Genomic DNA, 24,701 nt, shown 5'->3' on the forward strand with positions numbered 1-24,701 from the left:
CATATTTGAAAAAGGGCTTGTGTGCAAAATATAAAAAGAACTTTTAAAGGTCAAAAATAAGAACACAAGCAATGTAAGTAAAACATGTTCAAAACATCTGAACAGACACATCTCCAAAGATAATACATAGATGGCAAATAAGTACATTGAAAGAATGCAGTATCATTTGTCATTTGGGATTTGCAAATTAAAACAACAATGAGATACCACTATATGGCTGTTAGGATGACTGAAATCCCAAATACTGACAATGCCAATTCATAGCAAGGATGTGGAGCAACAGAAATGCTTTTGCATTGCTGGGAGGAATGCAAAATAGTACAGCCACTTTGGAAGAGAGTTTGGCATCTTTTTTTTTTTTTTTACAAAGTTAAAGATAGCTTTACCATACGGTTCAGCAATTGTGCTCCTAGGTATTACCCCAACTGACTGAAAACATATATCCGCACAAAAATCCCCACACAGATGTTTGTAGCAGCTTTATTCATAATCACCAAAAATTGGAGGCAACTGACATGTCCTTCAATAGGTTAATGGATAAACTGTGGTATATCCATACAATGGAATATGATTCAGGTCTAAAAAAAATGAGCTATCAAGACAGGAAAAGACATGATGAATCTTAAACGCATGTTGCTAAATTAAAGAAGCTATTTGGAAAGGGTTATTATTATATGATTCCATTTACATGACATTCTGAAAGAGGCAATACTATAGCAATAGTAAATAAATCAGTGGTTTCTGGGGATCTGGGGGTAAGATGGAATGATGTATGTTTGGAGAAAGTTGAGTAGATGGAGCCCTGGTGAGTTTTATAGAGTTGTCTAAGTTTACTTGGTCTACTGAAATAAAATACTGCAGACTGAGTGGCTTAAACAATAGAAATTTATTTTTTCACAGTTTTGGAGGCCAACTGCCTAGCAGCAGAGCTGGCGGCGGGGGAGGCGGCGGAATGGACATTCGAGGACAAAGCAGCCATCTGCAAGCCAGGAAGAGAACTCTCTCCAGAAACCAAACCCTGTGGAACCTTAATCTTGGACTGGATCTGGAATCATTATCCGGAACTGTAAGAAAACTATTGTTTAAGCCCGGATTGAATGCAGAATGGGACAAGACACTCTCCATGTATTATTAATATATGAAACAGCCTACTTAAGAAAAATAGAAGGACTTTGGAAATGATTAGAGTCTGTAACTCAAAGGCAAAAGAAACCATACATAAACATTGTAGTCCATTTGAGAAAATTGCTTCCCACAGGGGTAGCTGTTAATCATTCTGATACTGCTGTACATATATACTGGAACTGAACTATTAATAAATGACTGACTAATGATGGGAGACAGGGTTTTTTTCTGTTGGAGTGGTAGTTTACAGGTAATTAAGGGAACAGGCTAGGATGATCCATGTGGAAATGGGTTAGAGATAGAGACATCAATATGCACTCAATATTAGCTTAATATAGATACAGATGGTTACATAGAAAAATATTTATAAATATATACAAGGTTTAATATACATACACATATTAATTTGTTGACAGCAGAAAAGACATAGAAGGAATGAGCAAACTTAATACCAAGATATTGATTTCTAATACCATTTCCAGTAAAAAAAACAAGATTCCTTGGGTAAATGATTGATTCCAGGACTGTGGCAGGAAATGTACAAGAACCTGGGTTATTTTGCAGTGCCAGAATTTAAAGAAGTATTTAAAATATAAAACAAAACCTCACAATAAGGGGGATATATCAAAGGGAGACAGAAGTCAATTGAATGAGACTACAATCAATGGCCAAATATGGAAGTTTGAGCAACAAATTAAGTAAAAAACTATTAGACTATAGTCAAAGATATAAAATAAATATCCATGGATGGTTCCATATTGATATAAAAAGACGAATATTTATTATATTTATTTATTATATAATATTTATTATAAAATAAATACTAAATGGAGTGAGGAGACAAATCTGTGCAGAAGAATTCCAAGTAACTTATGTAAGATATTCCACTCTCAAGGAGGTGGAGCAAAATATCTCATTCCTTAAACATGGTTACTTCCTTCTTCCCATATATTGCATTATTTGTTTCAGAAGTACGGATCCGTGATTCATCAGTCTTGTACAATTCACAGTGCTCACCATAGCACATACCCCTAAGTCGGAGGGGAAGACGAACCATTAGAGACGATGGACTCTGAAAAACAAACTGAGGGTTCTGGGGGGGGTGGGGGGATGGGTTAGCCTGGTGATGGGTATTAAAGAGGGCACATTCTGCGTGGAGCACTGGGTATTATGCACAAACAATGAATCATGGAACACTACATCAAAAACAAATGATGTAATGTATGGTGATTAACATAACAATAAAAAATTATTAAAAACAAAAACCAAAAAACAAAAAAAACCATAGTTACTTCCTTCCAAAGAGTACTGCATGGAAAGGGGAGAAAAAAAGTAACTCTACAGCAGAGATACCTGACAAACACTATTCAGTCAGGTGATCAAGATCAATATCAATAGTGTCAGGTCATATTGAAATTAAGTATGCTTATATGATGTAGCAAGAAGAGCCACATATTTGTGGTCTTCCTCCTCAAACCCATAGCTAATAATGAGAAAAACATCAGACAAATCCTAGTTAGGAGACATTTTACAAAATACCAACTGGTACTTCTCAACATGGTCAAGGTCCTTAAAAACAACTAAAGTCTGAGAAGCTGTCATAGCCAAGAGAAGCCAAAGTGGCCAGGATGACTAAATGTAATGTGATATCTCGGATGGCACCCTGGAACAAGGAAAGGACACTAAGTAAAAAGACATTCTGAATAGAATAGTTAGTAAGAATGTATCCATATTGATTCATTAATTGTAGCAAATGTACTGTGATGACAGTAATGGGGGAAACTGGATGCAGGGTATATGGGAACTCTGAACTATCTCCAGAATTTCTCTATAAATCAAAAGTTGTTCAAAAAATGAAGTTTATTAAAAATAAGTACATGGGAGGCGGTGGCACCTGGGTGACTCAGGTGGCTGAGCTTCTGACTCTTGGTTTCAGCTCAGGTTTTGATCTCAGGGCTGTGGGAATGAGCCCTGCCTCAGGCTTGATGCTGAGTGGGGAGTCTGCTCAAGATCTCTCTGCCCCTCCCCCTGCTCACCTGCGTGCATCTGCTCTTTCTCTCTCTAAAATAAATAATCTTTAAAAAAAAGTACATGGACATTGATTAAAGAGAATAAAAAGAAGGAATAGAAACCAGAGTGGAATTTTTAAAATATCAAGGTTAACTGGGAAGATTTAAGTAAATATAAACACATTTTTATTCTGAAAACACTGTCATTGAAATTAAGTCCTCTAGATGGGAGGGGCAGCACATCCAACTTAGATACAAGGAATCTGTGAACTAAAAGATCTAGGACATTACCTTGATGTAGAGAGAGAAAGAAAAAAAGAGCAAACCTTAAAAACAGGTTACAGATGGGGGGAGATAATGAAAACATTAAACATCGAATGAAACAGAAAATGAGAGAGATGCTATATTTGAAATGCTGATGAATGAGAATTTAACAGAATCCATTAAAAAAACAAACTTTGAATTATGAGAGTTGAGAAAGACTATATTATGGTGAACAGGGTAAATAAAATAAACCCACACTCACACATTATGGTGGAAGCACTGAGCACTTAAGTCAATGAGAAAATCTTAAAAGCAACTAAAGAGAAAAGACAGATTACAAGGAACAATAATGACGCTGGCAGAATCAAGTTTCTAAATACACACCAGTGAGGACACCCACCACTAACTGAATCCTCCGTGATAAAGAATGCCACTTTGTGATATCTTTTGTCAGACTGTCTGCTAGCCTTTTATAGGTACACAACTTAATTCACCTTTGGTGACATGTGCAATTTTCCTTCTTACAATTCTATAGCCACTAGCTGAAGAAGCTATTTATTAAAGGGGCAAGAATTTTGATTAGCAAAAGTGCTTATGTTCAATTTTCATTTGTTTCTTCAGTCACTCAACAAGTCAATGAACGATTGCCCAATTTTAATTAGTGGGAACTGTGTTAGAAACTCAAAACAAATAAAAGTCCCTCACTTCAATACTTAGAGTTCTGTCAGGAGACACATATTAGAGTATGATAAATTCTAAAATAAAGAAGATACCTAATATATTTTAAGAGCCTATTCAAGGGCCACCTAATTCAGTGTGAAGTTAGAAATGTGATCATTTTTGTACATGAACCCTTCAGGGAAGGAGTGCAAAGAACTTCACTTAAGCTACAACATCAAGTCAGATGTATGAGGGAAATTACAAATTTGTTCATCCAAGCAAATAATCTGGATTTGAAGTAAGCTTTACCTTTACTTTACAATAGTGTCAATTTAGTGATTATAACCTGAGAGCATTCTGGGCAGATTACAAATTCATTACAAATTCATTACTGATGTCCACGCTCAAAATGATGGAACGTACAAGATACCGCCTGGTACCCACTTCCCTTCTCCATTGTTGTTTGAAGACAGTATCTTCCATTCTTGCCACAACTGTTTATAACCCGAATCTCCAAATGCGAATGAACCCATAGTGCCAGCAAGGAAATGAGAAGAACAATATTTACACTGTTTGGAGAGTAGAAATTTTCTAATTGCCTTTTCCTCAAATGTCCAGAATTGAGTAAGAGTATCTTTCAACCTCATCACTACCTCAACTAAAGAGTGGAGAATGATAAACTAATTGACTAGACAATGCAGTTTAATACTATAAAATTACATAATTATGCTTAATTATCATAACTATCATTCTTGACCATCAATAAATGATGTCTAGGCAAATTTTTAGTGTTTTTATTAAATAAATAGGTAAAACACAGAAGAGGATAATGGGTAGGAGTCTGCTCCTAACTAGCTTGAAGACACAGTTGTCATTTCCTCACCACAGTGTGTGACTCTTTTATTTTAGTTTTAAAACTATAGACAGAGCCACTGATTAAAAACAGGATGTGGGTGAGTAGTCATGCATAAGACTTGTTGGACTAGACATGAGCTAAGACAGTGGTTCTAAAAGAACAGTCTTCAGACAAGTGCTGGCTTATTGCAAAAGAACCACCTGGGAAACTTGTAAAATGCACATTCCCAGGCATCCGATCCCAGAAATTCCACCAAATAGGCCTGGGTGGCATCCAGGAATCTTTTTAAACAAGCTCCCCAACAGAATCATACACAGGTGGCCAAGGAACCATGCTATGAGAAACACTGCTCTAGAAACTCATTATTCTCTGCCAGCTCTGTTATTGGTAAAGGGTTGGAATTGAGTGAAAAAGGAAGAAAAAAGTATAGGAAAAATTATGAAAAATGTCAAAAATTAAGTGTCTTTAGAAGAAAGCTACCCCCTAGTAATTTCCTATTAGATTTCCCATCGTGGTTGTGTGAAATCTTTACTCTTTCCAACCTCAATTTCTCCCTCAATTTTCAACAAGGGGTGATTCTGACTCCTACTTCACTGAAATGGAAGGCATCTGAAAGGAATGCCCTCAATTCTTTTACCCCTAATGATTTCTGTCTCCTTTTCCCTCTGCCCATGCTTCTGAAAAAAGATACTGACTGATGTGAATCCATGTTTTCCCCACATCTCACATCTTTTTTACTTATCCACAGATTCCTTCCATCAGGCCTATAAATGTTTGCCATTTTTCTTTGTTTGAATTTAACCAGTTGGGCCTGCTTTATCAGCATAGAGTAAAAAGAAGGTCGTATATCTTCAACATTGAGATTAATTTTGTGAGCCTCTGATTTGCTTAACTTAGCATGAGGAAACTATCATTCATGGATCCTATTCCATCTTCCTTACGAAATTCCATGAGAATGTTGGACCCTTAGTTGGTTGTGCTTCCAAACTTCCTGAAAAGAGAAATGGAGAATGTGAAAAGTTAGTAGGCAGCCCAGGTTCCGTTACTGTTGCTTCTGTTGGTGTCACAAAATGTCATTACTGACATCCTGCCTTCCAGAGCTCAAGGCACTGATATTGTTCCTGGTCCCAAGGCTTTAATATCTTGGGATTTTTTGGAAAGAGGCCAGTCCAGGTCATCTGGTGTTTAATTCAGCCAGGAGAATGTGAGCTCCCAAGATGACCGTTCTTTTAAGCTTTAATTTGCATGCTTAGTCTTTTCTCTTCAAGACCCCTTTCATAGTGGGTTGGTGAAATTGGAAGGAGTTATGGTCTAATTTTCATACTGGAGCAACCCTCTTTGCATGTCTAGCCGGGTTCTGGTATTGAGCAAAGACCATCTGTTGAGACTACTCCTTACCTTGTGTGAAATCTCCTTTGCATACTTTTCCTGTGAGTGGATCTCATTAAGGACAATCTCAATGCATCAGAGGTCTTAAATCGCTAATTTTAGAGTCTAAAGAGAGGGATCAGCATTTCTTTCCTGGTTTCTTGACTCACCTGCAACAGCATCCTACTTTGCATACCAGGGACAGCTGCTGTTAGCTGATAAAAGTTTCTATTATTTCTTTACATCTAGACAGTAGGTTACATTTAGTAACTAAAGAGCCACTACAGTGGCTTCCCTTAATAACAAAACCATACTCCAAGATAACTTGTCTCCACTCCTAGATTTAGGGAATTCTGTCATAATTTTATATGTTTTAAATACGTGTGTATATCTAGAGCTGTATGTATATACAAATAAAGATAAATGCATGTGTATGTATATATCTGTATTTTTGAATCTCCTCTTGGCTGATTTCCCCTTGAATCTGTTACTGTATCTTCCTCCTCTTAACATAACCCATCTTCTCGGAAAAGTGTAGCCCCCATTCGCTGTCTTCACAGCCTTCCAACGCAACTACAGAGGTTCATCCTCTGTGATCTAGTTTCTGTGTAGCTTAATGTCATCATTCATTCTTGTCATTGGTCACCTAAAGAACAATGTTAAGGCTTTTTATTAATCTGGGTCTTTCTCAAACTCTTTGTAACATTTGCTGTCTGCGATCAGGCTCTCTCCATTATGAAATACTCTACTCCCGCCTTCTTGATTATTCCTTTTCTAATTCTTCTTTCAGAGACCTAAATAGAGTCATTCCGTGAGTTGTATTCTCTCCTTTTCCCGCTCTCGGCTCTTTTTCCTGGGGTTCCCTGTGAAATATCACTTGGGTTCCTCAGCCATTTTCCCAGGCCAGAACTCCTTGCTTCTATTTTTTTTTTTAAAGATTTTATTTATTCATTGGACAGAGAGAGACACAGCGAGAGAGGGAACACAAGCAGGGGGAGTGGGAGAGGGAGAAGCAGGCTTCCCGCGAATCAGGGAGCCCGATGTGGGGCTCGATCCCAGGAGCCTGGGATCATGACCTGAGCCAAAGGCAGACGCTTAACCGACTGAGCCACCCAGGCGCCCCAAATTCCTTGCTTCTAATCTAACCATCTGATCCCATCACTCCCTGTCTCCCATAGAGATCTTTTCAATTGTATCAAATGGGCAAACTTTTCTGTAACTACAAAGATTAGGGAGAATACAATACATGAGTGAGTGGTGTAAGCAAGAAAAAGGCAAATCAGCCTCAGTGTCAGGACAACAGAAAGAGATGGGGACCGCAGTGCTTCTGGCTAGAAGGCCAGCTGGTACTCAGCTCCAGTGAACTGTTTTCCAGGTTTTCTGTATTTAATCGAGCCATACATGGTCTCCTGGTTTCTAAACACTGACCACTAAATTTTGAATTTTAGAAAACACAGTGCAAGCCAAAGAAAATACATTTGTCAGCCATATTCAGCCTCCCGGAAACCAGTTTGCAATTTCTGACCTAAATCTAGATTGTTGAAGAAACCCCTTACACAATCCACACTCCTCCTCCACTCTCTGCCTACTCCTGCTCGCCCTACTCAATTGCTAATTAATCTTTCCAAGGCTAAAGTGAACTGCAGAGCATGTCATTTCCCAAGTAAAATATTCCACTGTCCATCAGATTAACCACAAAACCTTAGCAGAGCTCTAAATGCCCCCTTCAACATAGTCACGATTTTATTTCCCCCTGCTCCCCTACATATATCTCATGCCTCTAGAGTGAAGTAGAGGCTTTTTAAACAGACCTCTGCATAATTACCTCATCAGACCAACACAGGCTCTCCATGCCTCTGTTAATTCACACTTGGTGTGTTCATGCGACTTCTGCATTCTCTTGTTAAGGTGGTGTACACTGTCCAAGGTTTCATTTTGTTCCCAAAAATTGTTGATGAAATTGGGTAGGACAATATAAAACATAAGAAGAAAACAGTAAAAATCCAAAATTCTGCACTTAGATTGCTTCATGAGGGTCTTTTAATTCTCCTCTCACTTTATAGAAATTAGGGCTGGATATTCTTTATAATGCTTTATACGAAATGATACTGTTGGCATTCCAATTAGCAACTCAATACTCAAAGGAGAGGACTTGGTTTTAGGTCACAATGTTGGTGAATGAATCTACATCTGTATATTTTAGGTGAAATCTTCAGGTTTTTATGATTACCTGCTTTAACAAACTTTGTAGATTTATCAAATGGATGTCAAATTATCTTAGGTTAAATCTGGTATTTTGCACCCTTCTTTCATCCCAAGCTTTCTTGACACTGGTGTCTTGTTGATGCTGTTCCCGTAGTCTATAGGTCCCCCTCTCTTCATTTCTAATTTTCTCAAATTCAGTGAATTGTTTACAAATTGATTCAGATGCCACCCTTCCCATCACCCCACAGATGTGCAAATACACACATGCACACACACCCATACATACACCAACAATTTTCCCCTTGATTTGTCCTCCTTGATGTGAGCTCTCCATCCTTTAGCCTTCTTTGGTCTTTATGCTTCCTTTTCCTAATAACACTAATTATATTCTTTGTTATACTGTATATAACAGTGTACAATATATAGTCATTCATGTTCTTATGCTCCTAAGAATGCCACCTTCTTTAAAGGTAAATTTGTTTACTTATTCATTTTCATGTTTCTCATAGTACCTCACATTGTCTATGCAAATGGGAAGTATTGAGACTGGCTTGGTTTCTTGTGCCTCAAAACTCTTCTTTCTTACTTGGGATCATACAATGCTGACTGGCAGCCTCCTCTGGGTCTCAGATGGGTGCTCAAACCTACTGTTAATCAGAGGGTTTTGAATGATTGTATTTGAATACTCAAGAAACTTAGAATCTGTCTCAGGATTTGCAGGCCAGTTATAACAAATGAGTGTCTCCCCTTTCTCTGTCATTGACAGATGAACCAGCCCCTGGTAAAAAGATACACTGAAATTAGAAATGGTATGTTGCCAGACCAATGCTGAGTTCATTGCTTTTAGCAAAATCTTTGGATTTTAGTGTGTGGTCAATCATGTTTGCAGTATATATGTTGATTTTACACTTTGAGGGATTTTAAAAAATTCCATGTGCTTTACCTTTGTGTAATTGGAGGGTTTTGATTGTTACTATGTTAAAGGGAAATTTTAATATAATATCCAAATATCCAAAAGATATTTATTGACATTTTTCGCCTTATAAGCAAAAAAATTTTTTAATGTTGTGTATGCATCACTAAGTATGGGACACACGAAAATTTGGCAGTCATTTTGGAAAACAATATAAACGTGTGCCCTTTGGGCTTATTTTGGAAACAAAAAAGAATTAAAAAATGTCAGATTTATGGGGTGCCTGGGTGGCTCAGATGGTTAAGCGTCTGCCTTCGGCTCGGGTCATGATCCCAGGGTCCTGGGATCGAGCCCCCCATCGGGCTCCCTGCTCAGTGTGGAGCCTGCTTCTCCCTCTGCCTCTCTCTCTCTCTCTCTCTGACTCTCATGAATATATAAATAAAACATTTAAAAGAAATGTCAGATTTATAAGAGCAAAATCCCCTTTGGGGTGCCAGAAAAAGGAACAAGCATGGATTACTTACCGGGAGTCAAGCATGGATTACCAGACTATTCTCAAATGAGAATGTCCATGAGCATAGTTGCTTAGTAGTGACAAAATAATTTTTATGCTTTTATTAAATCAAATTAAAAATGCTTCCAGTTAGCTCCAACTCACGAGTTTTCCTACAGGCCTTTGGGCATTTATAAGTTAAATTGTACTTAAAAATATTTATAATTTATATATGAAATTGTAGTTTTTAATATCTAAAAACCATAAAACATTTAAATGTATCTACACGAACTGAATTTTACTATCTATAATGTTCCACAACTTTATCTTTAAACTTCATCAGATGCATATTTTTTTAACCTTTGATATATCAAAACATTTCTGCTTTGCTTTCTCAGATGAATGCTCTACTAGTGGGATAGTGCTTTAGGATGGCAGCCCTTTCTCAGGATGGTAATATTGTTGATCTTTTGTCTTCTCATTTTGCATGTAACCAATCCAAAGCCAGGTTTTTTTTCTTTTACAAAGTATATTCTGCAATACTTATTCTTGGATTCTTGAAAAACATTCTGGGAAATATTTTACCTATAAATCAGACTAAGGAGTATGAGTGGTGTGTGTGTGTGTGTGTGTGTGTGTGTGTATTAAACTTGTTTAGATTGATCTTTTGACTTGAAAAATTATCTTTTTTTCCATCTCACTGATAGTTTACTCCTATTTTTGTTCTTTGACTATTGGCTTTAGACTATCTTTATTTTCTCGAATTCCCACTTTTTATAGTTTAAAAATCCAAATATTCTGTTCTCCAAGTCTTTTCTCTTTTTTTCCTCTGTATTGCCATTGTTTTTCTTCTTTTTTCTTTATTTGTGATGGCGTTCCTTCAAAATCAAGGTCTACTTTCCCTTTTGGTACATCGACTTATTTTTGAAAAACTCAGAATCAAGTTCTTAATATCTAGAACCCTTTAAAATTGAATTACATCACCTTTCTAAAAATTCTCTTCTAATGAGTATATTAACTCGACCTTAATAAGAGTCCTTTGTTCCCTGTGATCATCCCTGCACATGCTAATGATTCCTGATTTTCTTGTTCCTTGTCTATGTTGCAGATATTCAATCAACCCTCCATCCCCTCATCCCAACCTAGGTTTAAGATTATCCCAAATTTCTTGGCATCTGCCATGAACTCTTCTCTGAATCGTCTTCATTTTCCTTATTGTAGCCCTGGGGACTATCAAAATAATGCTGGTGTAAGGATTGAATCAAGGAGTGTTCCCTCTTTTTCTCTTCTCCTGGAGAGTTTCTGAAAGATTGGAATGATCTGTTCCTTGAAAGCTTGGTAGTACTCAACTATAAAGTCATCTGGGTCTGCTATTTACTTCTCTGAAAGACCTTTAAATTTTTATTTGACTTTCTTCACTAATTATAGGATTATTCAAGAATTCTGTTTCTTCCTGGGCCACCTGTCTGGCTCAGTTGGTAGAGCATGTGACCCTTGATCTCAGGGTTGTGGGTTCAAACCCCGAATTGGGGGGAGATTACTTGAAAAAATAAAATCATAAAAAAAGAATTCTGTCTCATCTTGAGAGATTTTTAATAATTTACATACTTCTGGGACTCTGCTCATGTCATGTAAGTTTCCAAATCTTTTAGTATAATAGTTTTCATAGTATCACTCTATTTTCTTTTTAATCTCTGTTAAATATTTAGTTATGTTATCTTTAAAAATCCTAATATTTGTTTGTCTCTTCGCATTTTCCCCTTTCAATCTTGGATAAGGCTTACTACTTCAGTAGTCTTTGAAGTATACATTTTATCTTTGTTGTACTTATTGTATTTTGTCTTTTATTTGATTTATTTTTGCCTTCATAAAAAGGTTTTATTTTTATTTATTTGACAGAGAGAGAGAGAGCACAAGCACAGGTAGGGAGAGGGGCAGAGGGAGAGAGAGAAGCAGGCTCCCCGCTGAGCAAGGAGGCCAATGTGGGACTCGATCCCAGGACCCCGGGATCATGACCTGAGCTGAATGCAGACTCTTAATGGACTGAGCCACCCAAGCACCCCTTGATTTTTGCTTTTTAAAAATTTTCTCCTTTCTGCTACTTTCTTCTAGTCTACTGTTATATTTCTAATTTGTTAGGATGGATTTATGTTTTTTTAAAGAAATCATTAAGGATACAGATGTCTTTCTAATTCTTAGTTTGGATGCATCCCTTGGGTTTTGACAAATATTGGATATGTATTATTTTTATTATTGTTTAGTTCTAAATATCTTAAGTTTGCATTATGATTAGTTATTTTGCAAATGAGCTATGCAGAATTGTGTTTTATATTTCCAAATGCATGGGATACTTCATTTAACTTTTGTGTTATTTAATCCTTTAATTAATTACAATTCAGATAATACAGTCTGCATGATACTTACTGTTTACGAATAGCTGGGATTTGTTTTTAGCTTGTTACATTTTCTTGTTGCCTTTTCTGTTGTTGCTCCATGTGCATTTGAGCAGATGTGTAATCTCTAATTTCTGGATGCAGAGTTAGATATAATTCAATTTTTTATGCTTGGCTATTAAATGGAGGCAAATACTTAGAAGTTTATCACTTTGGGTTAGATTTGTCAATTTCTTGTGTTTAAAAACATTTTGCTTCATATATTTTGAAGTTATTTTGTAGACCTATAAGTTTAGAATTATTACATTTTTCTGATTACTGGAAACTTCTATCACTATGTAGAGATGTCTTTTTCTCTAATGTTTTTTGGGATAAAGTCCATATTTCTAATATAGAATAGATATTATGGAATTCTTTTATGGTGGTTGTTTATTTGGCACATCCTTTCCACACTTTCAACATATGTGGATCTTTATTTTTCTGATGTGTTTCTTGTAAACAGAACATAGCTGGATTTTTTTTTCTTTAAATTTTTTATTGTTATGTTAATCACCATACATTACATCATTAGTTTTTGAGAACACAGCTGGATTTTTAAAGGTCCATCCTTAAAAAGTTTATCTTTTATTTGGAATACTTAGTTTTATTTTATTTGTTTTGATTATTCATTTTATTCGTATGTGTCCTATTACCTTATATTGTACTATTGATTTGCTTTCTCTATGCTTTTATAAATTCTCCTTTTAAAAAAATAAATTCAGGGGCACCTGGGTGGCTCAATCAGTTAAGCATCTGCCTTCTGCTCAGGTCGTGATTCCAGGGTCCTGGGATTAAGGCCTGCATGGAGCTCCCTGCTCAGCAGGGAGTCTGCTTCTCCCTCTCCCTCTGCCACTCTCCCTGCTCATGCTCTTTCTCTCTCAAATAAATAAATAAAATCTTTAAAAAAATACATAAAAATAAATAAAATAAATAAAAATTCTCCTTTTTAAATGAATGGGTTTTGTTTTTGTTTTTCACTCTATTAGACTGGATTTGAGGGTATACATTTCTAGTTTGTTCTTTTAATGGACACACTTGAACTTGTACCGTGTGCACTTAATAACCTAGCAAGGTCTGAAATTGACACACAGTTAACCTCCTTTTTTGAAGAAAGCAAGAATATTTACCCATTAACTGTGATCACCCTTCTCTTGACTTGTATGTTATTGTCCCCCAGCATTTCAGTTTTCTTCTACCCATACAAAATAAATAATAACAATGATTATTTTGTGAACATTTATTACTCTCATCTTTATTAATTCCTTACCTTTTCTTCTTAGAAAGCCTTCTGAGGCAGTCCTTCTGACATCATTTTCTTTCTTCCCAATATTGAATTTTAGTGAAAGTCCAATGACAAACTCTCATTTTTTAATATAAAAAAATCTTTTTTTAAGATTTTATTTATTTATTTGACTTTATTTCACATTTTTTGAAATGTGCCTAGGTGTTCATTTCTTTTGTTTATCCTGAATGGCATTTATTTTCCTTTCCATATCTAAGGCTTCTTATCTCTCATCAGATGAGGGATTTTTCAGCCCTATCTCTTGAATATCACCTCTCCTTCAGTCTCTCTATTCTCCCCCTCTGTATATTGAATTAGACATGTGCTAGAGAATCCCATTCTGTGCTTCTGTGTTTGCGTGTCTCTTTTGCATATTCCATTTCCTAGTTTCACTTTGTTTTCATCTTGCTTTCTTCAAAGTTACCAGTTCTTGACGATTTCTTCAGGTGGTCCTTTTACCTGTGCTTAACTACTCTTTAATTCATCCACTAAATATTTAAGTTCAATGCTTCTATTCTCTAAATGTTCTACCTATTTTTTTTTTCAAATTTTCATCACTCTTTTTTTCCTTGTACCTTAAAAGAGAAGTCAATCTTTTATTTGTAAAAACACCTAGTACACCATTATTTTATATTCTGTATCTGATACCTCCAATATCTGAAGACCTTAATGCTACAATCTGTTGCTTCTTGTGACTCTTACTGAGGGTTACTTGTCTTTACAGTGTGTTCTTGATCACTGAAGCTCTTCATTGACTACCTTTTCAGAATTCATAATCCCTTTGATTTTGTAAGAGCATGGAACATGATAGCTTAATTGTCTTCTGTTTCCTAGTGTATGATTTTATGTGTTTGTCCTTGTTCTTTTGTTCATTTTAAAAGTTTTTTGTAGCTTCTGGTTGAGGGTTTCATGTTGGAATCTTTATGTTTATTACTGTTTTTGAATGAAAAAAATAATGTTACTGGCCCTTAGATTCAGAGCGGTGTGGAAAAGCACCAATGACTTTAGCTGGAGCCCTGGGCAGCTTCAGATCAGGAGTCTTGCCTCACTAATCCGCATCAGCTCAACATTGTTCACCGACCTTGTTGCATGTTTCTTTTCAGCGTGAGCAGGTGAACTGGTCCAAGGTCATCTCGGGTTTCAGCAGAGCCTCTTGGCTTACTGTGGTTTTAGAAGTGATCATTCTGGATTTATTTCTGCTCAGTTGCATTCATCTTTAACTACAAATCTGATCTTTGTTCTCTTTTTATTCTTCTTCTCCTCAAGTTACCTCCAGATGGTTTTTTGAGGTCAAATATCCCAGCCTTAGTGTCAATTTCTCCTATGCTATTTGCATAGTGTTGACTTTGACTTTCTTAGGGATATTTCCCAAGTCTTTTGTGGACTGCCATTCCCTTGTTTTTTCTTCTTTTATGTAAAATGCCATTGGGGAAAGTCCTTAGCAATCCTCTGGCTTACTTTAAGATGTATTAGGTTTATAGTTTTCTCCTTCATTTTGGCCCATATTTTACAGAAATTGGCAGATTTTGTGTGAGTATGCTCCCATTATTTTTTTCTATGTTTGTTTGTTTTATAGCTCTTTTCCAAACTTGTAACGTTCTTCCAAATTTAAAAAGTTATTGGTACTTTTAATAGATTCCAAGGAAAAATACAGAATAAATATGTCTTTAATCTGCATTATTTCCTTGAAACTCTGAATCACACAATTTTAGAAGGATAGGAATAAATATAAAGCCTATTTCTTTCTCAATTGTAAGCCTGCAGGATGGCCATTTCATGTAGTGTACCATGAAATGCCATCTAAGGTGGCCAACCTGAACAGCAAAGCAAGAGAAAGAGTGCATTCACTAATAACTTCTTTCCAGAAAAATATTTTTAGGGGAGTCTCTTTCCTCCATGTTACTTTGATTATAATGAAATGGCACCTTGCATTCCTGTTTCTACACCAGAGTCTTGTAAATATTTTGGATCATAGAAATAGTATGGAAGCTTTCACTTACAGCCTCCTCTTTCCATAGGAATTGGATACTGGTTGACGTGGAGAGTGGGGTTGGAGGCAAAGGACAAGTCCTAGTAAGATTAACCACCACCAACCAACTGTAGCATTTTAACAGCATTTGATTAGGCCAAGGTCTTTCTAGGAATTTTCACTCTTATTATTGCAACTAGGTGCTTCATGGATCTCAAGAAATGCCCAAAGTTATTTGTATGGAGTTTAGCATTTCTATTCAAAGAACGTTGTTGGGTAGGATTAAAATTTTAGTTGGCATTTATTTAATGCTTACTATATGCTCTAGCACTCTTCAAACTCTTCCCTGTACATTGTGTCATCTCTGCTCATCTTACTCCAAGAGCCAGTTGTATTATTTTTCACAGAAGGAGACTGTGGCTCATTGAGGTTATATGTCTTGCCCAAGGTATGTACACCTAGTAAAATGTGATTTTAATTGAATTTTATAATGATTAAGAGTTTGGGTTTGTAGTCAGATAGCTCTGGAATCACATCCTGCTGCTACTTTTTGCTAGCTTTGTAATGTTGGGCAAGGCAGCAACTTACTCCTTCTGGGCCTGTTTCCTCAGCCATACCATGGAGACAATAGCGGCATCTAACTGGAGAGGACTGTGAAAATTAAATGAGATAAGTTATACAGAGAGCTTAACACAATGTCTGACACATACTAGGCTCTCAATAAATGCCAGCCACAGAAACAATAAATAACTCCTATCTCCATTGAAAACAAGACGTTACATCACGGGAGGGAATTCCTGTATATCAATCTGAGAATCGGAGTTTACTGAGATTCGTAACTAGTGATAATTTCAAGAGGAAAAGAAAATGGATTGTTGTGTTTATAAATTCATTAAAAATAGGAAGCCCAGTATGGAGACTGTCACAGGCTCTTAAAGAAAATGACAACGACAAATTGTCAGACTGTATACCATATCATACTGCTCCTTTTGAAGAATTCAATCCCATAAAGTATGGCTAAATACCAGGAGGCTATATAAATGGAAATGTTTGAGCAGAGGCTCATGACATTTACCAGCATCATGGTGAAGTGGAGTAGTTGAGAGCTACGACTTTGGAATCAGATGCTGGTATCCTCTGTCTAAAAACTGTATGATCTTGGCTTCTTTTGTTAATTTTAAAATGGATGGCAAAATATTACGTAAAATTGTTGGGTGATTAAATGAAATTGTTAATAGAAGCTCTCAGTACAGTGTCTGGCCCACAAAAAAGATTCCGTAAATGTTAATTATGTTAAAAAACTGCCACACTTTGGTATCTGTCTTCCCAATTCTTTTAAAAAGGTGAAAGTTGATAAATTTTTTCATTGCTTCTAGAATTTCTCTTTATGGATAATCCTACTTGAGTTCCCATAACTCAGATCGTTACTTTCCAACTAATAAAATTCACCTTAAATAATTCCACATTTCTCTGTTCCCCTTTCTAAAAATACCATTGAGAGAGAAGAAATTGCCTATCTTCTTAGCCTCTTACTTTAACTTATTCCTTTGATCCCTAAGCCTGTAAAAAAAAGGCAAGTTTCTCACATTATCTTTTATCTTGAGACTCCAAGATAACAGGAAGAAGTGCACTTGTGTAAAGAGGTGGTTAATTCATTGCCACTAATAAAATCCCTCAGTATCATTACAGCGGGACGATGCAGTATTTTAAAGGAAAATGAAAATATGGAATTCTTTTAGTTTCCTTATTTCTTGAATAATGCAGATTTCCTTAAATACAAATTGATACAGTTTTGCTACCTATACCAGTGAAGACAACTGTGAATTTAGATGTGAATATGTTTTAGGTATTATATACCAAGGGTCAGGCACTTTTAAGGTGATGTCTCATTTATGCCTTCCAACAGCTCTATGAGATTAATTTTTGAATTTTAATTTTACCGTTAAGGACACTGAGGCTCAGAAAGGTGAAGTGACTGGTCCTAGATCACCTGGCTGGTAAATGCTGGAGTATGGTTGCAAACATTTCTTTCTCACTAGATATTCTGTGCTTTTTTTTGCAATACCATAAGGCTTTCCTATAAAGTAGCCCAAATATATGCATTAAGCTATAATCTTACTTAAGTATTTTGTTTTTGACATTTTTCCCCCAGATTTTTCTTTTACCATTTCAATATACTAGTTCTTTTTCCTCTGTTGATGGAAAATATTGCTTCTAGAGGAACACGCTGGTACTAAAAAAAAAAAAAAAAAGACTTGTTCTCTACTTTTATACCACCAAAAATAATGTGTCCCTACCTCCAGCCCCATTATCCAATTTACCTCTGCCATTTTACTGTTACTAGTTCTATATGCTTATTTTGTGAAACAATACCTCCATTTTAACTCAAGTACCACTTGGTTTTATTTATTCATGTTGACAAAATATCTTCTGTAACTGTTTAAAAAAATGAGTTAAAAGAGTTTAGAGCTCTGAACCTTTAAATTTCTCTGCTCTTTAATCCATGGCTAAAAGCACCTGACTTATTTCCCAGATATAATGAACTGATAAAAGTTGGATGTTTACAATTACCTTGAGACTTACAGAAGTAAAGCTTTATAAAATTTTCTACAACTCAGGTCTACCTTCGTGACATTCATATTGAAATTCCCTTGCATCATTCATAAGGCTATGAAATTAGGTTTGCCAAAATACCAAGGACCATGAAGTTCAAAGTAGCAGCTTTCTATGAGAAGGCTTGTGCAATCATATTTGTACCTCAAGGACTTAGCTTGTGATCCCACATTATTCTTCCACTAAGTGCAATGGATCCTGGTCATTATCCTTGTAATACCAATACAGATTGCTGACTTTTTCTCTTGATCTTTACTGTTTACCTATTTGCAAGCCTTGACAGACATAATGTGATTATTTCCAAATCCTATCACAAGGAGTTCAGCTCTTTGCATTGCCTGGCAGCCTGACGCAAGGTTTCTAGATGAGCCAACAAAGAGGATAAAAAAAAAAAAAAGAGGGGAAAGGCCTAAAATGCAATGGTTTGTAGCCCTAATTCTCTGCAACATTTCCCTTTCAGCTTTTCATGAAAGTTGGCTCACTAGACTCCTCTTTCACTAAGAAAACTAATATACTGAACTTAAAGGATTAGGTTCATATATATATATTTTTGCCACTGAGAAATTCATTAGAGGACTTTGTGATCTGCTTCTCTTGAGTAGATTCAGTTTTAAATTTTTCCATTAACAAAGACACTTTATCTGTCTTGGCCACCTTTTGAACTCGCTCAGTTCAAAATTTCCTCAGTTCAAAAATACACAGGAGCTGATGATCAGAAATGAACTTTCTTTGCATTCCCCAGGCATGTTTCAGGCTTCTCCCCTCTATTTCTTTCATTGTCTTTGCCTTTACATAGTTTTTTCACATTTATTTTGTTTTCTCTTTTCATTGTCTTCATCTTTGCTGACCAAATTTTATTGAAATTAGGTAGTAGGGTTTTGAGCTTAATGCAACATTGTGCAAAAGGTATAGTCTTGTGGAAAATGCAAAGACAAAGTGGACTTATCTGTTATTACATAGGAAGGAAGTAGAAAATTCAGAATCTCTGGTCTTCCGACAGTGATCGCAGAACCAGGCTATGCAATGCAGAGACCAGTATAAAATAAACTGAGGGGCAAGGTTCAGAAATTCCTGCCTCCATCCTTCATTTTTCCTTCACATGTCGCATCAGTTAAAACACCCGTTGGCTTTGTCTCCATAACATGTCCTGAATCTGACCACTCTTCACCATCACCGTTTCTCCCCACCTGCCTGTTAACAGTAGTCCAAAGCCTGAGCTTGTTTTTGGTCTGTGCTACTAAGTGTTTCAAAAGCTGAAGTGATTTCCCCAATTCCATTCCTATCCCCCAAATAACCAGAGTAAACTCTTAAAAATGTAAATTAGATCTCATTGCTTCATTACTAAGACTCTAATTGCTTCCCATTGAATTTAGATTCAGTACAAACTCCTCATCGCCATGCACACGTCCATGCAGAATCTGGCTGTTGTCTGTCACGCTGACCGCATTCTGATTTCTGTGCTCCAGGAGCTCTGGCCTGTCTTCCCCAAACGTGTCATGCCACTGTAGTTCCCTGTGCTCTGACAATTTTGCCCTCCGGTGTTCAAGTGGCAGGCTTCTCGTCACTTGGCTCCTCTCCTCAGAAGACCCACCATAATCACCACATCTAAAGATGTTCTTCCTCATCCCCGTCTCTGTTGCTTCTCCTTATTTTGTTATCCATTTTCTTTTCTTTCTAACACTTGATTCCATCCGGAATTATCTATTAATTTATTTCCTTGTTTACAATCTGCCTTCCTAAAATAGATTTGTAAGTGTATGGGAGCAGAACACTCATCTGTCTTGTCGACTACAGTATCCTCAGCCCCAGAAGAAATGCCTTAGCCCAGTGTAGATGATCAATAAATGTTTGTTGAATGAGTGAATATCTAAAGATGATCATGTATTGAGAAAAAAAAAAAGCAAAACATCTCCTACTCTGATGTGACTTCCTTATGAGTTAACCACAACAGGAAGATTGGTCTCAAACAAACCTATTGTCATGGACATAAAGGTGTTTAAATAATCCATCCACTTGTCTTTTTAGTAACCAGAAATTAACTGCAGCTTCCCAGCTACTCAGTGAAACGATTCCCGGAGGCTAAATGTATATAGCATATTAAAATAAACACTTAAAAAAAAAGGCTTAGATGCGTGTATGACAAAAACAGCACAGGAAAACTATTTTTAGTGATATGTCATGTGATTCTTAATTATTATCTCTGCTTATGTGCTACAGTTCCCAGAACTTTAAACTTCACTGTCAATGTCCGATTTTCTTTTAAATTGTCAACATTCTATTTTAAGGTATCATTTAGGGCCAGACATATACCTATATCTATATCCCTTGATATAGACAACATACTCCTATTAATGTAGCCTAAGATTTCATTGGCTTTTAGCTTTGTCATCATCTTAGACTTGCAGTAGCCCTTCTCTGGGGCATTTTAAAATGTACTGTTGGCCTGAATTTTGTTCTTTTGTCATTGGAATTTTAAAATCTCTAATATCTGATTTAAATTTGTCTGTATTAAATTTAGTCTTATTGGTTTAGTTCTATTATAGCCTTTGGCTGCCTTTTCCAAAATGCTTCCAGTGGAACATTCATGTGCTCACAAAGGTAGTAAGAACACAGACACACAGGGTGCCTGGGTGGCTCAGTCATTAAGCGTCTGCCTTCGGCTCAGGTCATGATCCCAGGGTCCTGGGATAAGCCCCGCATCGGGGTCCCTGCTCAGCAGGAAGCCTGCTTCTCCCTCTCCCACTCCCCTTGCTTGTGTTCCCTCTCTTGCTGTGTCTCTCTCTGTGAAATAAATAAATAAAATCTTAAAAAAAAAAAAGAACACAGACACACACACACACACAAATACATTTCCCATCATAAGTTTGAGAAGTTCTGCATTAAAGAGATATTAAAATGGTTAAAAAGATTGAACTCTGCATGATTTCTTACAGCTTAATCTCTAGAAGAGAGAAATGGTGGGAGCTATTTTAAAAAAATTATTTACCATGGAACTCATTTTGTAGAATACTTACCAACATTTGCAGGAACACAAGTATCTTTGTGACCTCAGGCATGTTATGAATCTTCTAGAATGAATAGAAAGAAAGTGATGTATTTGACCCATAGAGAGAGCTCAAGGTTTCCTGTTGTTTTATTCTCTTTTGTTAAGATTTTTAGCTAGTATCCAAAATCTATAAAGAACTTATCAAACTCAACACCCAAAGAAGAAATAATCCAATCAAGAAATGGGCAGAAGACATGAACAGATATTTCTGCAAAGAAGACATCCAAATGGCCAACAGACACATGAAAAACTGCTCAACATCACTCAGCATCAGGGAAATCCAAATCAAAACCTCAATGAGATACCACCTCACACCAGTCAGAATGGCTAAAATTAACAAGTCAGGAAACGACAGATGTTGGCAGGGATGCGGAGATAGGGGAACCCTCCTACACTGTTGGTGGGAATGCGAGCTCGTGCAGCCACTCTGGAAAACAGTATGGAGGTTCCTCAAAAGGTTGAAAATAGAGCTACCTTAGGACCCAGCAATTGCACTACTGGGTATTTACCCCAAAGATACAAATGTAGTGATCTGAAGGGGTACATGCACCCCAATGTTTATAGCAGCAATGTCCACAATAGCCTAACTATGGAAAGAACCAAGATGTCCATCAACAGATGAATGGATAAAGAAGATGTGGTATATATATATATATATATATATATATATACACACAACGGAATATTATGCAGCCATCACAAAAAACAAAATCTTGCCCTTTGCAACGATGTGGATGGAACAAGAGGGTATTATGCTAAGCGAAATAAGTCAATCAGAGAAAGACAAGTATCATATGATCTCACTGATATGAGGAACTCTTAATCTCAGGAAACAAACTGAGGGTTGCTGGAGTGGTGGGGGGTGGGAGGGATGGGGTGGCTGGGTGATAGACACTGAGGAGGGTATGTGCTATGGTGAGCGCTGTGAATTGTGTAAGACTGATCAATCACAGACCTGTACCTCTGAAATAAATTATACATTATATGTACAAAAAGAAGAAGAAGAAGAAGATAGTAGGAAGGGGAAAATGAAGGGGGGGAAATCGGAGGGGGAGAAGAACCATGAGAGACTATGGACTCTGAGAAACAAACTGAGGATTCTAGAGGGGAGGGGGGTGGGGGGATGGGTTAACCTGGTGATGGGTATTAATGAGGGCACATTTTGAATGGAGCACTGGGTGTTATATGCAAACAATGTATCATGGAACACTACATCAAAAACTAATGATGTAATATATGGTGATTAACATAACATAGTAAAATAAAATTAAAAAAAATAAAATTAAAGAAAAGATTTTTAGCTCATTCTTTATGATTTTTCTACATATATTATTCTATTTAGTCAACGAAGTCCACAAAATGTTGACATTTGTCTTCAGGTTTCCAATGGAATTGTCAGACTCCTCCATGATCTTTTATCTATTCTTCACTGTATTCACTTTTACCTAGAGTTATTTTAGTCTTGTGTTCAAATACCAAGTTGAAATTCCACTTTGTTAGCTAGTTTTGATGAAGTTCAGTTCAACAGCTATTTCTTGAGAATGCTCTCCAAGCATATTGACCAGGCCTTCTTTGCTGTGCATCATGAGTCCTCATGTGCCTCTCCATCTTTTTCTCACTTCCTAGAGTGTGATCACATTGAGTCTAGGGACTTTCAGGCTTTCTTTGACTGTCTCAACCCAACCTCTAAATCAGACACACAGCTCTTGCTTATTGAGATGAATAGCTGATGCAGTAAAGTGATTATTTCAATTGAGAACCTAATCTCAAAGTGATCTTGGCCAATATTTGCAAAGTCTTTTCAGGTTTTGTTTTGTTTTAATTTTTGTCTCTTTCTGATTTTCCTGTGGTAGAAATTGAAAGAAATACATGAAAATGAGACAGAGATTAGGACCATATTTGCAACTTCTCTGTTTTGGTGGATCCTCTCTTTATATAGAAGTAACGGTGCTTCCCTTGTATCTCCCCACCCAGGTGTCTGGGGCAGTCACAGAGAATGCCCCAGCTGCTTGGTCAGCTGTGCTGTGCAGACCAGAAAAGAGTGAGGTGGTGAAGGGAAGGGAGCCAGGGCAGGGAGAAGATGTGGCTGAGCTAGCACATTTGCTTTCAAATACAACTCATAGTCATTTGGAATATTAGAATCCATTTTACTTTACTTTCTCATTGTCTCCCTCTGGTAATAATTAATTCATGGAAAATGTTAGTTAGGAACTTATGTGTATGGGCAGAACTCTTAAAATTACTCTTGAGTCTACCATTTCCTCTTTTTTGGGAATCTGTAGTCCCCAGGCTGGGTGTCACTGCTCTAGAGAATTTTATATGTGCCCATTAGCCATCAGCCCTTCACCTGACAGGTAGTGGATGTAGGATACAGGTCCTCTCAAGCACAGATGGGAATTTAGTATCCCCACCTTTTCATGCTTCACAGTTTCCTTTACTGTTTCAGGGCACTTTCTTCCTCAATCCTACAGAAGGAAACTGTGTTAGAACCATACTTTCATTCCCATAAGTACACATAACTGGGGTGTGTGTGTGTGTGTGTGTGTGTGTGTGTGTGTGTGAAATATGTGGGCAAAATTTGAAGAAGAGAGCACTAATCTTTAACACTCCTTTCTACTCCTAATTTCCTTTATAAAGTGAAGACTCATCCTGATTTGTCCTCACTTTCTTAGCAAGACCCCAACCTACCACCTTCTTGTATCTAATCACAGGACTCTTTCTTCCTGTGTGGTGACATGGAAGTTAATGGGGTATTCAATATGTTTCCTTTTCTGTCACTTAAAAGAGTTCTGTTCATGTTATCACTGTGCCACTTTCTATCTGGCTGATTCTGGCAAGTCTCTTAATAAATCTGGGCCTCAGTTTTTTCATCTGTAAGATGAAGGCACTGGATTAGAATGACTCTTAGGTGCTATCCAGTTCTAAGCGAAACTTTAGTTAGTAACCAAGGAGATGGAAATTTTCTTAACTTCTTAAGTATGCCATTTATCTCTTGGTAGAAAGAGCATGGGGCTCAGAGTCAGATAGCCTAAGTTCTCAATCTCACTTCTTATTGGATTACATCACTGTATCAGTCAAGGTTTAACCAGGACAATAGAAACCTCTATGGGGGACATAGCAGTCTCCCTATGACTTAGGTCACACTGCTTTCTCTTCAGAGAGATGTAGAAGTCTTTTCTTACTGGAAACTGAAGAGTGGTGGTAATAAGCTGTTCCAATAAATGATGCTAATAGTGGGCTTTCATAAAACTGTGGTCCAAGGACTTCTTGAACTTCATAAAAATATTCTTGGTGTAAGAGATCCTGATGGGGGTTTTTCTAACAATTGGTTTATTAGAAGAATTCAGGGAAGGGTGGCACAAATGTAAAAGGAGGGTATGTTTTGGAGTGTAAATAGAGTTTTGACCTAAGGATATGGTGAAGGAGGAAAACACTATTTAGGAACATGAAGAAATATATGTAAATA

The 24,701-nt window shown here is 36.8% G+C and overlaps 1 protein-coding gene across 2 annotated transcripts in view; it reads left to right on the top strand.

Annotated features, from left to right (window-relative positions):
• Positions 1–1,334, top strand: part of CYTIP (cytohesin 1 interacting protein) — a 36,256-nt gene extending 34,922 nt beyond the window's left edge. For both annotated transcript variants that reach the window (XR_003205101.2, XR_003205100.2), the window contains one exon: positions 901–1,334. The gene's annotated coding sequence lies outside the window, so the exon portion shown is untranslated. The remainder of the gene's footprint in view (positions 1–900) is intronic.
• The last annotated feature ends 23,367 nt before the right edge of the window (positions 1,335–24,701 follow it).

Source organism: Callorhinus ursinus, unplaced genomic scaffold (genome assembly GCF_003265705.2).
Source record: "Callorhinus ursinus isolate GAN/ISIS: 27379988/994484 unplaced genomic scaffold, GSC_fseal_2.0 scaffold2, whole genome shotgun sequence".
NCBI classification, from domain to species: Eukaryota; Metazoa; Chordata; class Mammalia; order Carnivora; family Otariidae; genus Callorhinus; species Callorhinus ursinus.